Raw genomic sequence first — 25,127 nt, forward strand, 5'->3', positions numbered from 1 at the left:
ATTCTTACATCTTAATCTGAAATGATGCCTAAGACCAACTCTAGGCAAACTGCAAATGAAACCAATTTTGTCATCAGAATTCTAATCTCTCATGCCTCATTCTCTAGTTATGTCCCTTCCCTTACCTCTTTCTTAGGTAACAAATTCCAGTGCCTCTGGCTGACCAGAAGTCCCTCCCAGAACTGCACTGCCATGGCAGTACCATAATTCTGGGCTTCAAGTTTGCCATTCTCTCATTTCCGTACAAACAATTTTAGATCTCATATTTTAGAGAATTTTAGCATGTTATCAAGATACAGAAGGGATGGATAAATTATCTTATGGTAAAATTGCCGGTGCATATGAGATTTTTTTCTTTTCTGTAGCAGGTGTATTTATTTTTTATAAGTATATTTATATTTACATTTTAACTTAAAACAAGTTATTTGAGCCTAAGGAGATATATTTTAAGGTATAATTTCAGGCACCAAGATGGGGGAATATTTTCTTTTCCTTTTTTTTAAACATTTTATTTATTTATTTGAGAGAGGGCATGAGCAGTTGGTGGGGGGCAAGGGAGAAGCAGACTCTCCACTGGACAGGGAACCCAACATGGAGTCAATCTCAGGACCCCAAGGTCATGACCTGAGCCAAAGGCAGACCTTTAACTGGCTGAGCCATCCAGGTGCCCCACAGGGGAATATTTTCAATATGAAACCTTTTCAACACCCTTTAAATTTCCCCAGATAGGTATAAACTTTTCTTTCAACTTTATTAAGGTATATATCTAATACATGAAAAGTTGCAAATGTTTAACATATACATTTTAATGAGTTTGGACATATGCATGCATCTGTGATTCTGTGATGCCATTACCACCAACAAAGTAGACAGACACATCTATCATCTGCAAAACATGTGTTGTGTCCCTTTGCTTCTTTTTAAATTTTATTTATTTATTCATTTTTAGTATATATTTTTTTATTTTAAATGTTACTATTTGCTTTCATTTTCCTGAGCCCTCAACTGACAATTTAGGTATTCTTAAAAAAAAAAATCTTTTGGAAAGGATATTAAGAAAAGGAAAAGATAAAAACTCTGTCTGGCTCCTTTTACTTTCTAGTTTTCACATTTCCAGACGTATGTAGAAATAATTTTGGCAAACTCCCAAATCACTCCCATCAAAGGAAGACTATTATGCTTTGAAATTAAAAAAATATATTGTTCATATTCAAAATTTCATTTCCTCAGTTATATCATACTCAGAATCCTCCCATCACTCCCAATCCTGGGATCACTTAGGTTCATTTAACAACTCAAGCAGCAAAAAAAATTAAAACAGTAGGAACATAATCTCAGGTACAGATGTGGGGTATTTCTGGGCTCAGCATTAGAGGACCAAGGAGGATCCATACCTGTGCTTTTTCCTTTGGATGACATCTCTTCCAGACTTCATTGCTATTTTTTTTTAACTTAATTGCTATTACAATGCCATTTTAACACTACTTTTTATAAAATTCAAGGAAAGTATCCATGTTAGAACTATAATTTCACAGATAGATTTGTTACAAAAATTCTAAGAATGAGGCTAACAGAACAATGTTCCTTCCAAAGTGAACTTCTAATGTGCTTTGGTGGGAAACCAGGAGCCCCCTTGCTGTGCTCTGGCACCTCTTTAACCTCTGTGTGAGAGTCAGGGGGCCAGAGGCACTGAGGACCCAGGAAAATCACTCATCAGTTGCTAAAAGGGAATGTCTGTCACCTTTATGTTCAACCTATGATATATCTAATCTATGATATATCTATGAAAACCAAAATGAGTTTTACTCTATTGGAACACAAAGTATGGAGAAAACAACATACCAGCTACTTTATAGAACATGGATTCTACTTCTTGTCCAATCATAAGCTAAGGACAAAAAACACAGAGCATAGATTTTTTTTTTTCTATCTGTTGAAGTGAAATTAAAGGGAGTTTTTGAAGGCAAGTTCTCATTGCTATTTACTGGGAACCAGACTCTCGTTATACTTAATGGATGTTCTATGCCAAATTCCTCAACCCCTGGGGGTGAAAATTTCCCCTAAAAAACCTGGAAGGAATTCAAGGCTGCTAAAGGCTTGAATAAAACTTTACTTAATGTGTATTGTACATTTTTATTACCCTGAGATGATATGTTATAATTACCTTCTTAAATCATGTGAGAAAAACTTAAATGCATTATTAACAAATGATAATATTCCCAAACCAAACCAGTCTAGTGCCAGTCTCTCCAGAGAAGAGAATAGTGGTTAAACAACAGGCCAACAGAGGGGTAAATGTGATAAAAGTGGGGACAAATATCAGGTGCCCTGATTCTATGAAAGACCACAAGGCTAAAGGGAAGTAAATTAGCATCTGTTGGAGCGCTATAGTGCAGAGACAGAAATCCTTTTGAACTCCGCAAGAAATTATACCATATGATTTTTGGATGCATCATAAGTAATTAAGCCAAAACAGAAATATATGTTTCCTGGAATAAAGTAAGTAGAGAAAAATCTTCTGGGAAGAATATTTACATCAGCTTCTTAGAAAACAAGCTCAACCACTAACATAGTTGAAATGGGCAGAATCAATTTCTTGAGATATTTGGAAATAAAAGCAATGGAAGTTGACTTGAAAGCTTTCCTTCACCTTACCTGAGTTCAACCACATTTCAAATTAGAAATCACTCTAAGAAGGAACCACCTTAAGAATTCTTAAGTTCATACACACATTATGAAGTCTTTTGACTTTCGAAAATCATGGAGCTAGAAATGCATTGCTGCTGCCTCTTTTGGAGAAGGGCTGGAGGGACGATTACTGTCTTCTTTCCTGGCATCCTGCAGGCTAGTAGGTACCCACAGTACATGAGCAGGCTGAGGCAGGTTCTCCCCAGGAGCCTTCATGGGGAGTTCTGGAAAGGGCTGGCATCACCTGGAGGTGAAGGAACCGTAGGTGGAGGCTGGCTCCTCCATTGCTTGATTGAAGATCAAAACAGATTTTGTTTTGGCAAATGTCTTTTGGAAATCAAAACCTCAGAGCATTTAAAAATTATCCTTTAGCAGTATATCAGGGGAGACAGACTGGACATCCTTTTGCAAGAACTTGCAGTACTGAATTTTGGCGGGAAGAGACTGGCATGGCTTGATAATGCTAATTGGTTACCCAGGAACTTAGAGTGTAGGGGGAGATTTACATGAGGGCAGAAGAGAAAAAGGGCTTGTACATTTCTGCCCTTGTTAAAGCTACATTGGCTGTGTCTACACAAGTCTAAAGGTTGTTATGCGTATCTGAATAATTGAATTATGAATAAAATACACCAGTCATCTTCATTTTTTTTTTGAGTGCCCTATTTCTCCCAACGTTTAAAATCTAGTATAATGAAAGAGACACCGTAGCTAGGAACAATGACTGTTGAATGGCAATGACATATCCCCAATAAGAAAGTATATTTTTTATTTTAAACATAGTATAAATATTATACATTTCCTAATGGTTCACATATAAAAGAGGTTGATATAGCAATGTACGAATCCCTTGAAAAAACATACTTGAGAAAATTGTGTTTATAAGTATTTCTGCGCTATTTCAGGAGATAATAGAAAATATTCCCTCTTCCTAATCTTTCTTTTATTCTTTGAAACTTGTGATCAATTCAGGTTGGTCAGAACTAGCCCCTAAGGTCATCAAAAGAGATAATATCTGATGCATATCTTTTCAGGAAAGTCAGTACTTTAATCTCTCAGAAATAGGCAATAAAATATGCTATTATCATAAACTCACATCTAAACTGTCAATAATTCAGAGGCTTGAGCAATCATCTGGACAGCCTAGAAAGTCAATTTAGACAATTCTACAATCACATTTTGTACTGAATTTATTAGATGGTTCTGCTTTGCCGATGTAGACATCATCCAAGTTCATCTAAAAGTTCTCTAGGGAGAGTTAAATACGTAAAGCCAACTCCAAACTGTGACCATCAAGAACTTGCATAAATTCACTGAAAACAAATTATACAAATCTCATTTTTAGATGACATTACTAGAGTAGTTGATCAAGGAAATGTCATTATCTTCTTGAACTTCAGATTTGGCAAAATTTTAGTCAAAATCAAAGTCATGAGGCAATTGAATATAGTAAAAGTGGAAATAAGTGAATAGGATTCTAGTTTGAGTTCTCCCTCAGATGGAATATGTAAGTGCAAAAAGTCAGGTCACAATTCTTAGACAAAGTGATAAATCAAACACATGTGGCAACCCTTCCCTCTATTCTAATCACATGAAAATGCATACAGTTTTATGGATTTGTGTTAATGTGAATAAATATAAAAATATGTACACACATATTTAAAGCAAATACTTTGGTTTGGGAGCAGGAAAGGAAATATATCAGTAAATAGGAGCTCAAGTTTTGTGGCCCACAGCGTGGCTGAGACAATGGGGCAGAAGTTTTTGAAACTATGGTCATAGACTGAAAATGAGATAGGATATTGAACAACACGAGTCTGGGATCCAGCAACCCACTGTGATTGTTTACAAACTGAAATTCAGGGGCAGCCCAGGTAGCTCAGCGGTTTAGTGCCACTTTCAGCCCAGGGTCTGATTCTGGAGATCTGGGATCGAGTCCCACATCAGGTGCCCTGCATGGAGCCTGCTTCTCCCTCTGCCTGTGTCTCTGCCTCTCTCTCCCTCTCTCTCTGTGTGTCTCTCATGAATGAATAAATAAATAAAATCTTTAAAAAAAAAAACTGAAATTCAGAATATCCACAGGCAATGTTCCTAGGGTTATTTTTAACTCCTACCTTCCCATCTGTTGGATCAATTTCTTCTTCATATTATTTCCTTCATTTTTAGAAATACTTGAGCTATGTCATTTTGTTTCTTGTTGATGGTTACTCTTTGTACTTTTCTCTACTATGAAAATATCTCAAAAATGTAACTAATTCACCCATCTTTCTGATGGTTAATTTTATTGCTGGCTAAGATATGCCAAAAAACCTGGTAAAACATTGTTTGTGACAGTATTGGTGTGGTGTTTCTGAAAGAGATGAGCATTTGAATCAGTAGACTGAGAAAAGAGGATCCGCCCTCATCAACCTGGGTAGGCATCATCCAATCCATCCAGAGCCCTAATAGAAAAAAAAATGGAGGAATGGAAATTTCCTTTCTCTTTGAGCTGGGCATCCATCTTCTGTCTTTGGGTGTCGAAGCTCCTGGTTCTCAGGACTTCAAACTGGGACTGAATTACACTATCAGCTTTTCTGGGTCTCCGGTTTGCAAATGGCATGTATGGGGCTTCTTGGCTCTATAAACATGATGAGACAATCCCCATAATAAATCTCTTACCTATTATCTATCTATCTATCTATCTATCTATCTATCTATCTATCTATCTATCATCTATCTATCTATCATCTATCTTCATCATCATCATCATCATCATCATCATCATCTATCTACCTACCTCTCTATCTAGGTCCTATTGGTGCTATTTTTCTAGAGAACCCTTACTCATTCACCATCTGTCACTTTTCTTGTATGTGAAATCAGGAAGTTCTAAAATCCTCATGTATAGATCCCCTCTTTTTCAACCAAAGGGAGAAAAATAGGCTAGATCTGTAGTCTTAAGGTAGTTTCATCCAGAGTTTTTCAAGTTTCATAATTTTCTTGAGCACTTCAGGAGATAGAAGAGAGCCCAGAGAATAAGACCATGGCCCTCCTTCTGCTTCTAGAGCAGTTCTACATTCAGTCTTCATTAGCAGGGTGCTGTGTTAGAGTTCACTTAGAGAGGTTATTCAAAAATTTTAGAAAGCATTCAAATTAACAAAATGAAATTTGAAATCCATTAAAAAGATTAAGATGAATTGTGAAAAAAATCCATAAGGAAAATAAGATAATTCACTGATTGTTGACAAACTACAACAGTTTGGTCCAACCATAAGATCCATATATTCTACAGAGCTTTATAGTTATTTCTGACTTTTCATCATTTTTGGGTTTTTTTTCTCAGTGGAAGTATATAAAGTGTGCTTTGGTGTTTTATTTGTTAGGATTGGATAAAATGTTGGGTGAAAAGCTTAAAAAAGAAAAAATCTCCAACAGCAGCAATTTTCATAAATATGCAGTATTATAAGGCATTTTCTTAAAGAACTACTACGAAAGAATGGGACTGATTGGAATAAAAGAAAACTCGGAAAATATGTGATAGATGTTTCCAAAGATCTAAAAAGTTATCATATTTATAAGGAATTAATTAGTGTGACTTCAGAAAATAATATTAGAACAAATAAATAGCCTACTCTAGATTATGAATAGGAGGAACTTTCTAGCAATCACCAGTGTTCAAAAATTTAATAGGTTCTCATTTACAGTAGTTTTATTCTTCACTAGAGGCATTTGAGCATCAGAATTGCTGGGCTCCTCTAGACAAGGTGCTCATCATCGGGACAGACTAGAATAGATGAAGTGAAAAATCACCTCCAGTTCTGCAATGCTAGATATTGAAAGTAAACATCTGGAGACCATATGTATTGTATTAATTTGGTTCACAAATTTAAGTCATTTTAAGAATGAGGCACAAACCTGATAAGCTCTGCTCTCCAGCCCCCCACGATTCACACTTAACTTTGCCCACCATAGAGGAGCTCTTACAGCTTCAAAGCAGCTAAAACCAAATTTTATTAAGCTTTCTTCTGGGAGTTTTCATCTGACAAAGTTCATATTATCTTTTCTTTAGAGAGCTAGTTTTCTCTTGCTTCTCTCTCTCTTTTCCCACAATTTAACATATTTTTGGGGGGTATATATTAACAGATGGTAACATTTTTAAGAAGAGAAAAGGGATAATAAGCACACCATGCTAGCCAATGGTACTCTTGACACTGGAAGCAAGACATATTGTGGAGAAGCAGAGAGATTCCTAAGATGCTGGCCATGTTCTAATTCTCAATCTGGGCAGTGTACACATAGCTTTGTTTTGTAATCTCTTAAAAACTCTACACATGTGCTTTTCTACATTACCCTGCATCTCTTAATTAAGTTTTTAAAAGTGATTCAAAGATGATCAAAAGACCAGTTACTCTAAACAAAGCAAGCTGGGAACTTTTCCACAATCCCAAATGATGAGACAGCTTCCAAGAATGGCAGGCCACACAAAATCAAGTTACTTCACATACTCAAATTTGATTTAATTTACCTCTTGAGTCATGCCACCTTAGTGTTGTTAAAATACTGACCAATTTATTTTTTAGTAACGAGATATATTGATGATGCATTAATAAGCAATATGGAAAATTCTAATTTGGTGACTAAAATCATTTTGATTTAACTGCATGGAATATGGAGGGAACTTTATTTTGAAGAATAAAACAATTATTATTTATGGCTTATGTGTTGAAATCAGCCTATAAATATAGACAGGATTAAGTAATTAGGGTTTGGAAAGGCAGCTGCAAAGATATTTTTAAATATCATAATTCAAAAACCCTTACACTATAATTGAATGTTTGGTATAATAATCTGAAATTATTTTCATGTCTAGGTAAAGACCATGCAATAAAAAGTTTAAGGAGCAAAAAAGTGCAGTGGATAAGAAGATAATAGAAACAAACTTTGGGATAATAAAATCATGTCTTATAAATGCATATCTAAGACAGTATCAAGAATAATAATTAAATTAAGGATAATCATAGAACATGGTTATAGAAATACCTTAATATGATAATAATTTCACTTCAGTTATTTTAAAACATTATATCCAAGGATATTAATGTATTTTTCTATCGCCAATGAGCTCCCAATAAAGCATTTCCTTTTATTTCTATTATGAGCCTACTAAATTTAGTCAGAGAGGAGATTGTCTAACTTTTTCACAGAACAGTGGCTAAAATAAGAACAGCTTATGTAACTACACTAATATGTGGCATGAAGTGTACATGCAGTAGATAGCTTTGAAGAATCCCCAAAATACCAAATATAAAAATGCATTTAAAAACCAGAAAGCTGTATTGAGGTGCTGATGTTGGGAATCTCCCAATGCAAGTTCAATTAGTTATCTGTGACTCACTCTTGACTCATCAAGTAACTGGTACATTCCAACTCACAGCTGTGCAAAATTACAAATCACAATATGACGCACTCACTTTTCAAAATTAAAAGTTTTTAATTTAAAATGCCAAGGGTTTAGGGCAGCCCTGGTGGCTCAGCGGTTTAGTGCTGCCTTCAGCCCAGTATGTGATCCTGGAGACCCGGGATCAAAGCCCACGTCAGGTTCCCTGCATGGAGCCTGCTTCTCTCTCTGCCTGTGTCTCTGCCTCTCTCTCTCTCTCTCTCTGTGTCTTCCATGAATAAAAAAATGAAATCTTTAAAAATAAATAAATAAAATGCCAAAGGTTTGACTGCATTTTTCTCAGGTGTTAATTTTAAGCTTAAAACCGTTTTCCAAACTAGTCCAATTGTACTATTACTTATGGATGCTGCTCAGGAATGCTAAATGCATCAAATTCAATGATTAATTTTTATTGAATGTTTACTATAGTCAGGAACTCTACTTAGAGCTTTATGAGTGTCACCTTTGCTTAACCTGAAAAATAATTCAGTAGGTTAGGTTCTCTTGCTGTCCCTGCTTCCAGAAGGTTGCAATTCTTAGTAACTAGTCCAACTTTATGCAGTGGATGAGTATTAGATCAGGAAGCAATGGCTTGAGGGGAAAAAAAGACATTTTTGAATTCCAAAAGTTCACTTTTCATTTCAAATGTTAAGCATTAAAAGACTCAGATTATAGAGTTTATATCATAAACCAAAATGTGAGGAGAATGCACAAGGGAAAAAGAGTAACTTTCCCACCCAGAAAGGATGTAACATTATCTAGCCTGTGGGAAGGAGACCAGAGAAATCTCAGGTTGGAAAAAAGAGAGTGAAGGACTAGTAAAGGACATCTCTCCTCTGCTGTGAATGAGTATCTAAAAGTTTCACATGTGTGCCCAAGAGGTGGCCAATAGCGCCATCTGACTTAAAGAGGATTCAAGAGCATAACAAAGGAAGGGGTGCCTGGGTGGCTCAGTTGGTTAAGGGTCTGCCCTCAACTCAGATCATGATCTCGAGGTCCTGGGATTGAGCCCCACATTAGGCTCCCTGCTCAATGGGGAGTCTGCTTCACCCTCTCCCTCTACTTCTCATCTCTGCTTATGTTCTCACTCTCAAATAAATAAATAAAATCTAAAAAAAAAAAAAAAAAAAGACTGTGACAAAAGAACCTAACTAGTATACACAGTACAAATCACACAATGTGGAGAACACACTGCAAATGGGGACATCAGAGGTGGGTACAGAAGAACTGATGTGACAATCAATCCAAGGCAAGGACATCAAACAAAATCATCACTAACCCCTGATGTCAGGAAAATATTATCCTCTCTTCCCTCCCAGAGATAACCAAGAGTCAGAAATTAGGGAATTTGGGGGTGGAGAGTTGCATCCTCATGTGATTGGTTACTCATAGGGATAAATATTTAAATATACAAGGTGACTGAATTACTACCATGAAGATTGTATGTTTCTGTTTCTGAATGGAAATGAAGTACTGTAATAGGAAACCTCTGTGGCCAAAATCATGTTTACTCATTAAAAAAAAAAAAAAGGCCCAAGTTTATCTCTCCCCTTTTTAGCAAAATTCTTACTATTTTCTATCATTTTTCCCTGTTCACAATTTTATTTGCAACAAATGATCTCCTTACTCCTGCTGTTGGGTCCTCTACATTCTATTTCATTCACCCTAAATTAGCATTTACAAGGGCAGAAAACTACTTACTATTTTTCTCTGGCCCTTGGTCATGGACAATATGAGCAGAGCCCCCACATTCCCTTTATAAATGGGAGACTTACAGTTTCTGAAACATTATTCAGTATCTTCTTTCTTATTTATAAAAGGAAGCAAAATAATATTTTTAAAGTCTCTTATTATAAAAAAGAATCAGAAAATGCCAGAATCTATTTATGGAACATCTATAGATATAAACAATGAACTCTAAAACATATCCTTTCAGATGGGGGATATAGTTCAGTATTAAAATAAATTTAATAAAATAGTCTTTGCCAAGACCAGGAATACACAGGAATCCTATAGGCATCTTAATGTCCAAGAACATACTGCAACTGATCATCTGTAGGTGGAAATGGGTTGTGAGATCAGAAATATTGCCTGTTTGAATAAGACGATTTAAACTGAAAAAACTTAGAATACGAAAAAAAAATGAGATTGAGATACTATTAAGAATATCAGCTATGAAATAGAAAAATACAACCACATTGGAAGAGAAATTACCTAGTAATTGAACAGAGAAATACCTGAGAAGAAGTATGGAAAGAATACCTGGTCAGAGCTCTAGCTATTTAAAGCAGAGACCATGAAAATAAAAGAACAAATAAATAAAAGAACAAAGCTTGAGCTTTTATCTTGTGAGCCATATAGGACTGATATTGTGATGTTAGACAATAAACACCATCAGTATCCTGTAGGATAGTAGAAGGAAGATCTCCAAAGGCAATAGTAGATGATGGGAAGGAAATAAAGAAAGTCAAATCTGGACCCCAGCCATAATGTCCTTTTTAAATGGAAGGGTAGTCAATTAAAGACCACATGTGAGCTTAGGGAGAGAATATAAAAACCATATGAAGAGTCTAAAGGATGAACCCAAGAGTAGATAGGACAGGATTCTAGAATTAAATAATATGGCTAGCTAACAATGCCTAGACCCAGTCTCCATTTACCATTTACCCAAGAATCTTGTAGAAATAATTTTCCTAAAGGTAAAAATGAGATCATATCATAGCTTGTTTCCTATATGGAAATACCATGAAGTTTCTAGGAAGGAGATATCATGGAAAATAAAAATAAGAATTAGAGAGTCTAGTTTCAAAATATTACACCACTTTACCTGATAATCCTAAATCTAATTTAGCTTGAAATTCCATAATTAGATATAAAAAGCTTCCAGATACATGTTTATGAGATGATACTATTTTATTTGCTGAGAATCTTTAGCTTTTACTAAATGCCTATATATGCATCATCTCATTTTCACCAATGGTCTACAAACTAAATAGGACAGTATTGAGGGCTCTAGTGCATAATTGAGAATGCTAAACCCAGGCAATTCAAGTTAGTATCTCAAGGTTACAGAGCTAGAAGTGAACAGAGCTGACACCATGCATCATTTCCATATTTTAAATCCATTTGTTCATAGTATATCTCACTGAATTATGACAGTTTCATGACTAGAAGTAGGCTGTACCTGTTCTGAAGGCAGGGAGGTATCTGGGTATAGAATATGATTTATCATGCTCCAGAAAGGAGAGAGGCCTTTTGAAGATCCACTCAAGGAACTCAATGGATGACACCAACATCTCTATCTAACCATGGGTCTCTATCTCCTTAGATACTTGGATTGCTACCCACAGGAAATAAATCTAAGGTGACCTCCAGGGATGAAAACAAAGCTCTAAATGAGTGGGTTCTGCTACTTTAAGATTAAAACAGGGTCTACTTTGATAGTAGTATGAGTCTTGTGAGCTAAACAAACTTCAGATGAAATAGCCTGTTTCACTTTGGCCAAAGCCACTAGTTTATTTTGGAGCTATCCAAGGTGCTCATCTCAGACCAGCTGACCAAGCCTACTTAGCAACTTTCCTGGTCTTATCTATTCTATTGAAGCAAACAGATTTTGAGTTTTCTTTTTGGTAGAATCATGATATATTATTTCACACTTGGTTGCTTTACTAAAGGTCCAACTTTCATAAAGAATGTAGCATCCTGGGGTTGCTGGGTGGTTCAGTTGGTCCATTCAATTCCGGCTCAAGTCATGATCTTGGGGTGGTAGGATAAGCCCTGAATGGGGCTCTGTGCTCAGGGCAGAGTCTGCTTATCCCTTTCCCTCTGCTCCTCCCCCTCTCCCCGCTCTAGCTCTCTTTGTCTCTCAAATAAATAAATAAATAAATAAATAAATAAATAAATAAATAAATAAAATCTTTTTTAAAAAAGAATATAGCATCCCTACTTTCAGAAGCAGTTAGTGGGAACATTAATACGGTTCTGTAAAAGACCTTTGACCAAATATTATTAAGTGATTGACTGTGGTTTATGCAAACTCAATATTTAAAAGCATTGAGAGTCATACTTCAGCCAAAATGCTGTTTCATATTCCTGTTTTTAAGGCCTGGCATTTAAATAGTAATGAAGCTAAGAATGTTCTCAATATTTTTATTTTTTTATTTTATAACAGCCTATGGTAACTGAAATAGTAAACACACACACCAGCTTGAGTAAAAAATCAACCCCATGATATTTTCTATTCTATTTTCTTTGTTGGAAAGAAAAAGTTATGGTTATAACCAAGTAAATTGATTTCATTATCCACAATGCGGAAGATTAAAAAAAGAAACTGGAGAGGACTATTAATGACCAACCTCATAGGTTAAATCTCTTCTCCACATCTTCCTCCATCATCCTGCCCTGGACATGTGTTCAGTTCTGCTTCACTTACCACATCTTTTGAAACCATGCTTACTCTGATTTGGCCTCTCATATATGTCCTCCACTAACCTAAGACCACTTCCTTTCATCCAAAGACAGGTTATGAAGGGGCAAAGAACTGAGATCTTAATTAGGAGTACCACTCCAAAAAAAAAAAAAAAAAAAAAAGGAACCTAATGAAGGAAAACCAAAGGCATCAAATATGGCTAACCACTTGCATTATTTTGCTCCTTTTCTCCTTTATGTTCTCCTCCTTCATCTTTAGCAACATACAAGCAAACTTTTATTGTAAACTACTCTTTTATCTGTGACTACCTTTTATTTAGTGAGAATTTTACAAATGCCCCCTACTTAATATAAACTTCACAATAACTATAAGGTCTGTCTCATCATCTTAATTTCTGTAGATGTGGATACTTGGCTTCTAGGAGGTTGAATAACTTTCCAGTGATGAAACAGACAGGATGTTATGGAAGCTGTTAACCTAGAATGTTAATGAATAAATAAGGATTGTTTAGAAGTTCATTACATAATGCATAGTACAAGAACATGAGCAGTCCAGATAGAACATTATAAACTGGCATGTATAAAGCAAGTAAACAATAATGAAGCATCCATCATTACTTTGAAAAGCTATTAGACCTTTAATCCTTGTGCTATGGCACACTTTAATCACTGTGGGACATTATTTTAACAACTCTAGGTACAAGATAAATAATTTTAAATAAATTCCTAATGAACACATGTCTATTTTAACTATGGTACAAGGACTTGAAGTGATGACTCTTTATTTTGAGCATAGCAATGACCAACTTAAATGTACTATTAGTCATTCTTAATAAGAGGAACTGATCAGGAGGGAGAAACACCCAGTTTTACCCCTACCCCCTTGTTTTTCCTATGAGCTTTCAGAAATGCCAATAGATATTTAAACAATTGAAAATATGGGCACCAAAAACATCAAGAACTAGAAATGAATCCAAGGTGATTTAAGGACTATGAAGGAACTTAAGGAATATTAAGGTGAGACAGAAGGGTCTATTCTCTCCTGGATCTGTAGATGAGATCTTTTTTTAAAAATAATCAAACAATAAAATATGGAATTAACAGTAATTATGGGAGCTGCTCCATCAAAATAACGCTATCAGCCATTTTTCATGGGGAAGGACTTTCTAGATGTAGTGACATTCGAGGAAACCTAACAGGTCACTGAGGTGACAAATGAGAGTATAGAAACAGAGACCATGAGAAGAGGATCATAAAGCTGTTTTGACAAATGAAACGAAGCCAAATGGTGGCTGAGAAAGTCTTCAGATCAATTCGTGTGTATTGTAAGGAGGAGGCTGGAGACTTTTCATTTGCACTTTTTAAAAATGCCTTAATTGCCCTAAATAATTATTTTAGACTCATGTAAAGAACTTCATGCAGTAGCTTGAGTTTTAGCAGTGAGTACATGAAGAAAGGAGTCTCTTGAACCCTAAATTCCCAGTTAGTATATAAATGTAAATAGAAAGGAAGGGAAGTAGATGATATAATTGATTTCTTGGTGAAGTTTTCTTCTGGTGATGGGGCAAAACAGCACAATTTCCTCTATTTTCTAGCTTTTAAGATGTCTAGAATTATGTTTCCACATGTTTGAAATTCCCCACACTGTTGTGATTATGACTTATAATGTCTTATGCAGTTTGTCTTTAGCTTCATGCCTATTGAAATGACCTGAGATACGTAAAATATCCTCAAGAAAATAGAAGTCCATCTCAATTTCAGAAACATGGTTTTAGAGCTGCCAAAGTACTGAAGGCTGTGCCTTCATATTGTTTTCATAGAAATATTCTGTTACCTACCTTTCTGTACGCATTTCACTTAGTCAAACAAAAACACTCAAACATCAAATGAAAGCACTACGTATGGGCTGAAAAAGGATATGTTGAGACTTTGGATAAACCTACACACTAAAATAATAATTAAAGAAATTATATAAGTGATCCATTTTTCAAACTCTAACATTATTTTCACACACACACACAAAGATAATGATGGCAAACTGGTTTTCTGACCATTCCATCTAATACATTTTCTAGTTTAGCTATTTCCTAGCTCTGCTTCAAAGCAACATCTGTATTTGACCTCTTGGACAGAGACAATCTGCTTAGAGTGACAGCACCTCCCAATTATTGTTTTTAAAAAAGAAAGAAAAAGAAAAAGATCATGATATCATTTTCCTAATTTCCAGATTTTTTTCTCACAGATTTTTCTTCAACCTTTGGTAGTAATATACACCAGACTCTAGTATGAATGAATCTGGCTCAATGCAAGCTATACATTGAGTTATTTTGAATTAGTTATGTCAATATCTCATTCTCCTCTCCCCAAAGTGCCAGGGTCTAGATAACATGCTTTGTGTGAAATATGGAGCAGGCATTAAAACCACCAAATTCAGCTCTTTCCATACTCTTTGTCTTTCAACTCTAAATGACTCAGTAAAATTTTTGAGGTACTAAGAGGAAAGTATTTCACAGTATTTCTAAGATTATCAATGAAAAAAATACATAGATCTAAGCAGAAATTAGATTAAATGATGTTTTTTACCATTCAAAATATTGAAAATCTTAAATTGGAATTCCTTTTTAAGATCTCAAAGTTAATAATACAAAATAAAATATAAATGGAGTGAGGATTTTCACTGAAGTCCTTATCTCAATTAAGTTTACTAAGTTTAATATTTAGACAGAAAACTAGAGAGGGGGTAATATAGCAAGGGAAATCAAGACACCTAGTTTAGAATAAACTTTTATATCCAAAGATCAATGATTCATATGTAGTGATTATTTTGCTACTTATTTTCTACCCCACATTTTAACATGAGGACTCTGTGAGTCCTTAGCCAATAATTTCCCGTCACTTTCATATGAAGACACAAACTGAAAAATCACAATATTTAGAGTCAATTATAGCAGCTTGTGGCAAGAGATGGTCATCCAAGGCTCCAGATGCTTCCCTCCATGTGTGGAAGAGGATGAATGGATCAACATCAGGGCATATCAGCAAACAGGTAAGTCATGGTACCTAGTTGGAAAGACTTCCCTCTTAGGCCACCTTAGTAATGAAAATCATTCTTTTATTGATATTAATGATTCCTGAAATGATCGTGTTCAGTACCTGCCTTATGTGCTTGACTTCAACCCATCCTTTAACCAAACTTGCAAGATGAGAAGTATTATTAAACTAATTTTTTGGCTAGCAAAATGACAACTAGAATTCAACCACAAGTCTCTTACATTAGCTTCTAAAGCACTGTGCTTTACTACATCTCTTTTGAGACAGAAATCTAAAAAGTATTTTAAAATAATATAAATAGTGCAAGGTAAATAATTTGACTAACCAATGTTTAAACTCTGAAAAATATATTAAAACTAATGAAAATTCATGGATTTTTAAAAAAAATAGGCCAGTGTAAATCTATGAGTATTTTATCAGAGGAGGAAATATAATAAGTATTTTTCATCTCACATTCTCTAATACTAGAATATTTAAATGTCTTTCTGGAAAAAGGCCCCTACATGGCAGACATTTTCAATTGGCACAAGTTATCCAAGTAGTATTTTCTAGGAATGTCAATCCAAATAGAAGAGAACATAATCATCCCAACTCTTTAGTAAAACCAAGAGAACTTTAAAATAAAATAAATACAAAATACGCCATATACTTTAAAGACTTGGGTTACATATGATTTTAGTAAGAAACTCTATGTCATCAGTGTTTCTAAATGCATTACCAAATATGTAAAAGATTTTAGATAATTTTCAGTTCACAGTACAATTCTTTGAAATTAACCCACAAATTGGTTGTACCTCTTATTCATATTTTATCAAACCCATCTTTCTGACGTAGGCATTTCTTTTCTTGGGATTCTTATAAAGATAGTTATCGTGCACAGAGTACACTCTAGCCTTTGGTGGTTTTAATCTCAGTGTAACATCTTTGTGTTTAGTACATTTCTTTGCTTTCATCTGATCATGTACATGCTAAGATGTCAAAACTGAAGTCTTCTGACATATCAGTATTAGGTTCTAGCCAGTGTGTCAGATCCTTCAAGGTTTAGCGTTCGGTTTTAAGAAGAAAATTTAAAAACGATAAAATAGCATATCAAATCTCGATGAGTGAAACTGATAATCAGATCCACGGAAAAATATACTTTCTAAAAATTATAGTTGAAATTTAATGTATTGTCTACTGGGAGGCAGGAATGAGACAGGAATTTTATTATAGATTGTCCTGTAAATTTACAGTACTATCCATGCTTCATTTTAAATGCCATCCAAGTACAACATTTCGTGGTTATTGGGCTCTCTCAAGAAGGATTTTGTATTAACATGTCTATAAGCAATGAAATTTACTTAAGGTAGTCTTCTGAAAAATGGTCTAGTCCATGTATCTGTGAGTGAGGCTAACTCTTGTCTTATATTTGCTCTCTTTGCAATGCATTTCCCTTGAGAACTAGCAAAGTTTTCCCATATTGATGAGAATTTCACTTAACTTAAAAACAGCAGTCAAGGCAGCAAATGCATTTACAGAGCTAAAACTTCAGAGGTACTTAAAGACAGCAACTGTGTAATTCATGAGAGATTCACCTCTTTGAAGAGACTCATAACAGAGCTCCAGACCTTCTTAACAGACAGCTCATTACTACAGACTGCCTATGCAAATTGTAAACTTACTATAGGCCCTCAGGGGAAGGTTTTTCTGTTTTCTGTCTCTGGTACTAACCTAGTATAACTTGCCATATAACTGCCCTCTTGCCAGTAATGTTAATGATGGTGATTATTAGTAATAACTCTGAGTAATGAGGTTTTCTTCCTTGTACTCAAAATAATTGCTCCATGTAAATCCACAGCAATTTTTACGGTACGTTAAAGATTAGTAACATTAGAAACTTGGCAAATCTTACTTATAGAGGCATTTTACCTAATGATCTAATCCATCAGTTCCCAGGGTTTTAACAGTCTTGAGACTCAGTTCTGAAGTATCTCCCCTCTTTTCACAGTGACACTAAAACACAATGTAGTCACTATACTACAGTTTTAGGAGCTTTGTAAAAGAGTGCCTCGAAAAATGTAGGCTTTAGTTTAAGCAAGGAAGGCTGTGAGTGCAGGAATATATGCAATTTGCTGGAGATTTGTCCCATAGAGTGAGCGATATCTTAGTGAAACACTGGTTTCAGAAGGAAGTTTCTTATTGTTTGATTGCTAAAGCAATTCAAGATTAATTTTTAACCATGAGGAATTCGCAATTATCGATCATGTGAGCTAAAGTAATGCTACTGTCAACAAGGAGTTAGAAATATTAGCTATGCTATGGCTTTTCTCAATATCATCATTTCTATGTCTCATAACTTCCAAAAGGAAGAACATGCATAAGAAGGAAGTTACCTGTTCATTGATACTAGTCTTTCTATCCAATTTTTCTCACTTGGCAGTCTGTTCATTCTGAATAGGACCACTGATTTCAATGAAGAAGGGAAAGAAGAGGATGGTTTTACAGTTGGGTTCACTTGCCTCTCTCCTACATTGTGCTATTTGCAAATAAAGACCATGCTGACCAGAGATAAGAAGTCAAGTTTACATCTACTAAGTTTCTTCATGGTGCAAAGGGAAATTTCCATCATCTTCATTCTCTCTAGAGCCTTAGGTCAATCGGAACTTTTTAAAACATAGGAAGGTAGAGTGGATAATAGTCCATGAGTGTTCCTCCCTCATTAAGGAGTTCTCAGAACAAATAAGAGTAAAAAGAGAGATCAATAATCCCCTGGTAATTCTACATCTGCTGTATATGGACTTTCCATATATACTGAGGCCTGTTTCTAGGTGTTTATACTTGTTCATTTGTTCTTATACAACACCATTTCATTTTATTCATTACAGTATTATAGCAAGTCTTGATATTTAGAAGAGAGTTATCCATAATTTTTATTCTTCTTCTTGAAGGATGCCCTAGCCATTTACCACATGAGTTCGGTCACCTGATTATATTCATGAAACTTTCTGGTCAGTAGTTTTACTTGATTTGTAGATTAACTTGGTTGAACTACCCATCTTTGTGATTTGGAGTTTTCTTATTAGTGAACATGGTATGTATTTATTTAATTCCAATATAAATTTAATTCAAAAAACAGTTTGATTTGCTTGAAGTCTTCTAATACTAGTTTGCTTTCTACTTTATGCACTTGTAATCTTTTTTTTTTTAATTCTCTATAGTCTACATTTCTTATATTCAATCTGGTGCATTTCTCTAATTGAACATACTCATTTTCACTTTTTTAAGAACATTTAAGTTATATATTATAACTACCTTTAAAAGTATAGTTAACTTTACATCCAGTAAGTTCTGTTAAATAGTACTTCCCTAGTCAGTTAGTATAAACTATTTTATAAATTCCGTTAAGATTTTCTTTGGACTCATGAGTTATGCAGGCATGCATTATTTAGCTCCAAAATATCTAAGATTGTCTTCCCTTTTAGTTATTAATTTCACATTTATTTTCATTATAATCATGTAGATTAAGTGTCTTGCTGTAAGAATATATTTGGGTTCCTCTGTCTTTCTAGACCAACAACCCCACATACTCTGCATACTTGGGCAGCAGTGTTTTTCAACTTTTGCTAAGCAAGGAGAGCTACCACAGCACCTAGCTTTAAACTGAGAAACTAGCTTCTGCACCTTTTTTTTTTTAAGACTTCATTTATTTATTCATGAGAGACACAGAGGGAGAGAGAGGCAGAGACATAGGCAGAGAGAGAAGCAGGCTCCATGTAGGGAGCCCGACGCGGTTCTCGATCCCTGGACTCCAGGACCAAGCCCTGGGCTGAAGGCAGGCACTAAACTGCTGAGCCATCCAGGAATCCCCTGTCCTCTTTCTTCTACAGAGACTTCTTAGTTTTTATCATCCCATGGGAGTGGTGCTTAAAAATAGCACAGCATACCAGAACAATAAAAACCAATTTGGTAAGGCTTGGTCTCAGCCACACTCATCATTTTGTATTTTCATTCCACTTATGGTCTGGGGAAATAGTTAGCTTTTTAGTCACATGGTTATGACATTTATCATTTCTTTCTTTTAACAAAATACTTAAACTACAATTACTAGATATTTGGAGTATAAATAGGTACACAAATTATGAATGTAAACTATTGCCTGGCAATCCTAGGCATTAGTCACTGCTGCACCAAATGGGTTAGATGCAGTTATTCCTTTGAGTAGAAAAACAATCCCACAGGAAGTTGAGAAACCTGTCACTCCGACTTAATTAAACCCATTATAGAGAAGATGCACTCCCTCACAAAAACATTTTCACATAAATGTTTGAAAAGATGTTTGATTTTGACAGTTTAAAAAAAATCTTTCTTTAAAAAAAATTGCTTTCTGAGATTCTGAGACTAGCTCAGCACAGCCAGTGAAATACCAAGATTAAAAGTGTGTTTCTAGCCTTCTGAACCTTTTCCTACGCTTGAGTGAACATTTACAAACATTGATATGTAGTGCTATTTTTTTGTTTATTTTTATTTATTTTAAATATTTTTTTAGTTTTTTTAAAGAGATATAAAGAGCATGAATGGGAGAGACAGAGGGAGAGGGAAGGAGAATTTGAGGTAGAGCATTTGCTGAGTGCAGAGCCCAGAGCTGGAAGTGGGGCTCCATCTCTGAGATCATGACCTGAGCCAAAACCAAGATGCCCTATGGACTGTGCCACCCAAGTGTCCCTGTAGTGCTATCTTTTTATTAAATGAATCTTAATTTATATAATGTACTGCAATCTGTTTTTCTTAATATGCTATGAATATTCTTTGAGGCACATTGATCTTTTCAATCGCTGCATGACATTCCATAGAATGGATATAGAAAATGTTATAAATCATTTTGTTGTTGGATACGTGGGATTTTATAAAGTTTTAGGAAATTGTATTTAATATTATTAAATTCTTCCAATAAAATCTATGTAGCCAATCAATTGGCTTTAACTTGATCCTCAATTGCTTTCTTTACAATTTTATGCCATTTCTAGTCCTCATAGTACATATCCTCATAAGCGATCAAGGAAAATAATAAAAACATTATGCCTCAAAATAATTTATGTTTTTTTTTTCCTAAAAAACTAGAATTGAAGAAGCTTCCTGAATTCTAATTTCTGAAATAATTGCTTTTTAGTTATATTATGAATTGTGTTTCAGTAGAGGAGAGTTTTTTTAGGAATGATTATTTTTCATGACTTGTCAAATTTGACAATTTTAAATTTATTAGGAAATGCTGTAAGGGTCTTTGGGTCATGCAGTCCAAATTTCCCATTTCATTTCATAAGGCAATATATGCTCTGGAGACAAGGTGGCAGAAGATTCCAACTACTGATCTGAAGAGAGGGGAAATTATCTCACATGAACATACAATTAAAAACATCCTTCTGAAAGCTAAATGTGGTTAAAAACTGATTAACTAAAAAATAATGTCTTAGATATGAATTCCTTGTGCCCTTGACCTTCATTACTTAACATTTCCATTTATTTTTAGTCCCTTTGTCAGATTCACCAAAATTATTGCTTCTAGAAGCATGCACAGAAAATGATTTCAGTTTTTAAAGATAATTTTTATACAACAATGGCAATATTTCGTGAACAGCCACCCTAAGTTTTATGTGTGACTTTTAGCTCACGCACACAATGTGAGCCACAAAACAGTAGGGTGTCAGAATGAGAACATAAATGCTGGATATCCAGCTTCACCAATGCGAGCAATAAGATACATCATCAATGCTTGAATTTAAAAAGCAATAATATAAAATCAGAGAAGGTATCAACCCTTTAATTTAGGTGAGCTATAATTATATAATGAGAACATTGGCTCTTTTGAAACAATTTGAAAACAGTGCTGGGCTCTCTGTTGCCTGGACCAATGGATCTATTCATTCCAGGACTTGATTTCCTGTTCAGTTTAGCATACCATTAGTTGAAGGTAATTGTTGAGAGGATACTCTGTTACAAAAGCTACAGAACCCTCAATCATTTCAGTGCGGGATAGGTGCCCTGAATAAAGGATCCTATTTCCATAGTGTCCTTCATTATGTTTGTCTCTTCACACAATTGTGTGATTGTATACTGCTAAATAGTTATTTGGTGGTAATGGTGCATTTCAAATTGGTGACTCAAATAACAAGAATGGAGGAAAAAAGAGGAGAGAGTATGATCTTTGCCAAGCTATACACCTGCAAGTTTCAACTCAGCCAATCTGGGAACAGAATCCCATAGCAATAATTTCGAATAACTGATTTTGCAATGACTGAGTGAAACAATTCTCTGAAGAAAATATTTGGAAAAAAATTAGATACTCTAAAACTTAAACTCTATTTACCTAGACTTGCAGTTGCCTGTCCTAGCTATGCAACTGTGTTTCCCATTCCTTTTCTACACACTCCGTTCTTTGAATTGGGGAAGCAAGCGGGAACCTCATCAGCTTTTTCTTCGAAGAGGGAGTGTGATCTCCTGGATTGGCATCTCTTTAAATTGTGTCTTTCAGTTTAAATAGAAGGGAAAGGATGTTTTCCCACAATAATGTTCAATAGATGCAGAAATGTAGCAGTAGGAAATGTATGCTTCTTATGTTTGTTCTTTTTAAAAAAATTACTCTGCATTGAATTATGTATATTGTTCTATGATTAGCAGACATTATGCAATTTGGTAAATAGCATGAATTAAATATTGCCTTAAACAAGTAGGTCTTGAGTACTGAAATATTTTTCATATCCTTCGGTGAAATTTTATCTGAACTCTATGTGAATGAATACCTATGAGGAAAGCAGCTAAAGCTAAAAGCATTAAATATGTAGTTTATAGTTTATGGAGTCAGCTAGCAACTAAAGGATTGAGAACAGAGCATGTTTCCTTTAGCCCCCCAATATCTTAAAAATACCAATATTAATGCAAGATCCAGGGGGAAAAAAGATGAAAGTAAAAATTTTTCAGACTAGTCTATGAATGACATGAATAAACATCCTGTTTGAGAATAGAAGGGTAACTACAAAAAAAAAAAAGCACGTCTTCATTTCCAGAAATCAAGACATGGATGTGATTTCATCAAATAGAGTTGATTGATTCATTATCTTTGACCAGCATCATGATAAATGTGTCTGTCAATCAAATCTCAAACCTTCTAAACCTCAGTTTATGCTCTATTCAGTTCAACTTAATAGCACTCACCTGTCTGACAGATTAGTAGCATTGGCTTCACTAGCTTAAATGTTAGGAACCATTTTGTAAAGTATCAAATAGTCTATACCTGTTAATATGTGAACATGGCACTCCAATTATTCATTTGATTTAACCTATTCCCATTTAAATCGAAGGTTGAAATGCCTTTCTGTGTATTAACAAGATGCTCTGCAAGAAAAGAATTACCAAAATGCAGAGTTTTTATTTCCTCTCCTCGGTCTGTCTGCAAAGATATGGCAGTGAGTCATGCATAGGAAGCTTATTTATACTTGCATGTTACACAGGGTTTCCCAAAATGTACTCATCTGCAAATGTTTTCCCCAGCATTGCAAACAATTACCTTGGCCAGAACAATGGTGCATCTGTGTCCTAAAGTTCAGTCACCTGAAGAAGTAATAATGTTATAAATTGCCCAGTGATGAACTTATTGACTGAAAATTAAGAAACTTAATAAATAAAATCACTGTGTTTCAAAGGCAGTTGGAAAAGAGAAAATTCATATGAAATCCAGACTGAAGGCAGATTTTTCTACTTGAATATAAATTTTTTTCACCAGCAAACTCAATAATTCAAACTAAAATAGCAAAAGGGTAGAGAAGTTTATGCAAAATGTGGCAGGGAGTCAGCCTACCATCTCTCAAGTGAGCGGCTGTGTGTCATAATTCTCTAGGGTCAAGCATCTGTGAATAAGAATTGCATCAAAATAGCTAAATGATGAGATGTTTAATTAAGGAGGAGTAAAGGGGAGAAGATGTACTCTGATGTACTCCATCTTCAGAGATGTGCTCTGTGTTAATATTCAGTAATAAAACAAAACTGTAGACAGTCCTTAAATATAAGAGTAGAACACACTAACACAACCGGCAATTATAAATAGGATGTCAGGAGTGACAAGCCTCCACATCTACTCCTAGGTCACCTTGGGAAAACAGCAATTTAGAGTCTTTCTACTCAGTAAACATAAGAGGCTGGGCTAGGTGACCTCTAATACCCCCTAAATCATTAAGATTATCATTCCGTAAGTCACCAGAGTAAGATACTAACAAATACCGAATCATATGAATAGCGACACTACCTTTTAAAAAATTACAGAATAAAAAAAAATTACAAAATAAATTACTACTCATGAAATATTTTCTCCATTTGCCCTTTACAAAGAATGCAGTAATTGCTGATATTCTTCCCGTTGAGGGAAAATAAGCTGCAAATAACCTGATTTATTTTTTGCTTGGACTCAATTTTATTTATTGTATTTATTTTTTTTCCTATAGTCTTTAAAATAAGAGACAGGATAAGAGAGAGAAGGAAAGAGAGGGGTCCTGAAGAAGAGAAATCCAAGCCCCTGATCCTCTTTAAGTATCATTACGTCGTATAAATTCTGGACTAATTTATAACATAGATTAAGAAACATATATAAAGAGTGATCATCTTTTCAGAAAAGGCAATTTTTATGACCCACCTTCCTTACGCAGAGGAATTGTCACTACAACTATCAGCTAAGACTATGGGGTTAAAAAGAACAAAAATGACTTCAATGCAATTTTTCAAATTGCTTTAAGGACATAGCAATGTTTCATCAATTTGAAAGCAATGTTTTTCTGAATTAGGTGTTGACAAAAATATAATTTTTCTGTAAAAATGCTGCATGCCATTCATAATACTGAAAAGTGCACAGGGTCCCCGTTAATCTGTTAATCTGCATTATGAGTCAGGTCCCTAGTGATACAGCTTCCTAGGTGGTCTCTGTGCGTCTACCAGGAGTCCATTTTAAAGGGAACGTTTAGACAAAAAGGCCTTTAGGTAATTGCTTTTATTTTTTCATTTTATTTATTTATTCATGTTTTTTTAGGTAATTGTTTTTAAATAAGAATCAAATTTGTTCCTAAGAGGGTGGTATACCTTTGCCGTAATTCAAGGAAAGGTCAACCTTGGACCAGGTTTGAAATGCAGGATTAGAGAATCTTTCACTCAGTTCTGTCATCTGATGATTCTAGGATTTGTCTCATTCTTGTATCTACAATCCACTCAGAAGAGCTGAGTTTGCACATAAACACCATTGCTGCCTTCACCTAACCCACCATAACTAGATCATTAGTGAAACTCACTTAAAGTGACAAAAGGCCTTTTCCATCTTGAAGCAGACGTTCCTAAAGGAAGAATTTTTTTTTTCCAGCAGTGCACTCTACATGGACAGAAAAGCATGGTATATATAGGCCACTGGCCAAAGGGCTATCATTAGCTGTCGTTTTACTTATTTTCAATGGGCCATTTGGAATTAATCCAAACAAACCCTGGAAAAGTTATGGAAGCATAAAAATTGTCTTTCTGATATTTTTGAAATCTTACAGCT

The sequence above is a fragment of the Canis lupus genome, chromosome 2, assembly GCF_011100685.1.
Source record: "Canis lupus familiaris isolate Mischka breed German Shepherd chromosome 2, alternate assembly UU_Cfam_GSD_1.0, whole genome shotgun sequence".
Classification (NCBI taxonomy): Eukaryota; Metazoa; Chordata; class Mammalia; order Carnivora; family Canidae; genus Canis; species Canis lupus.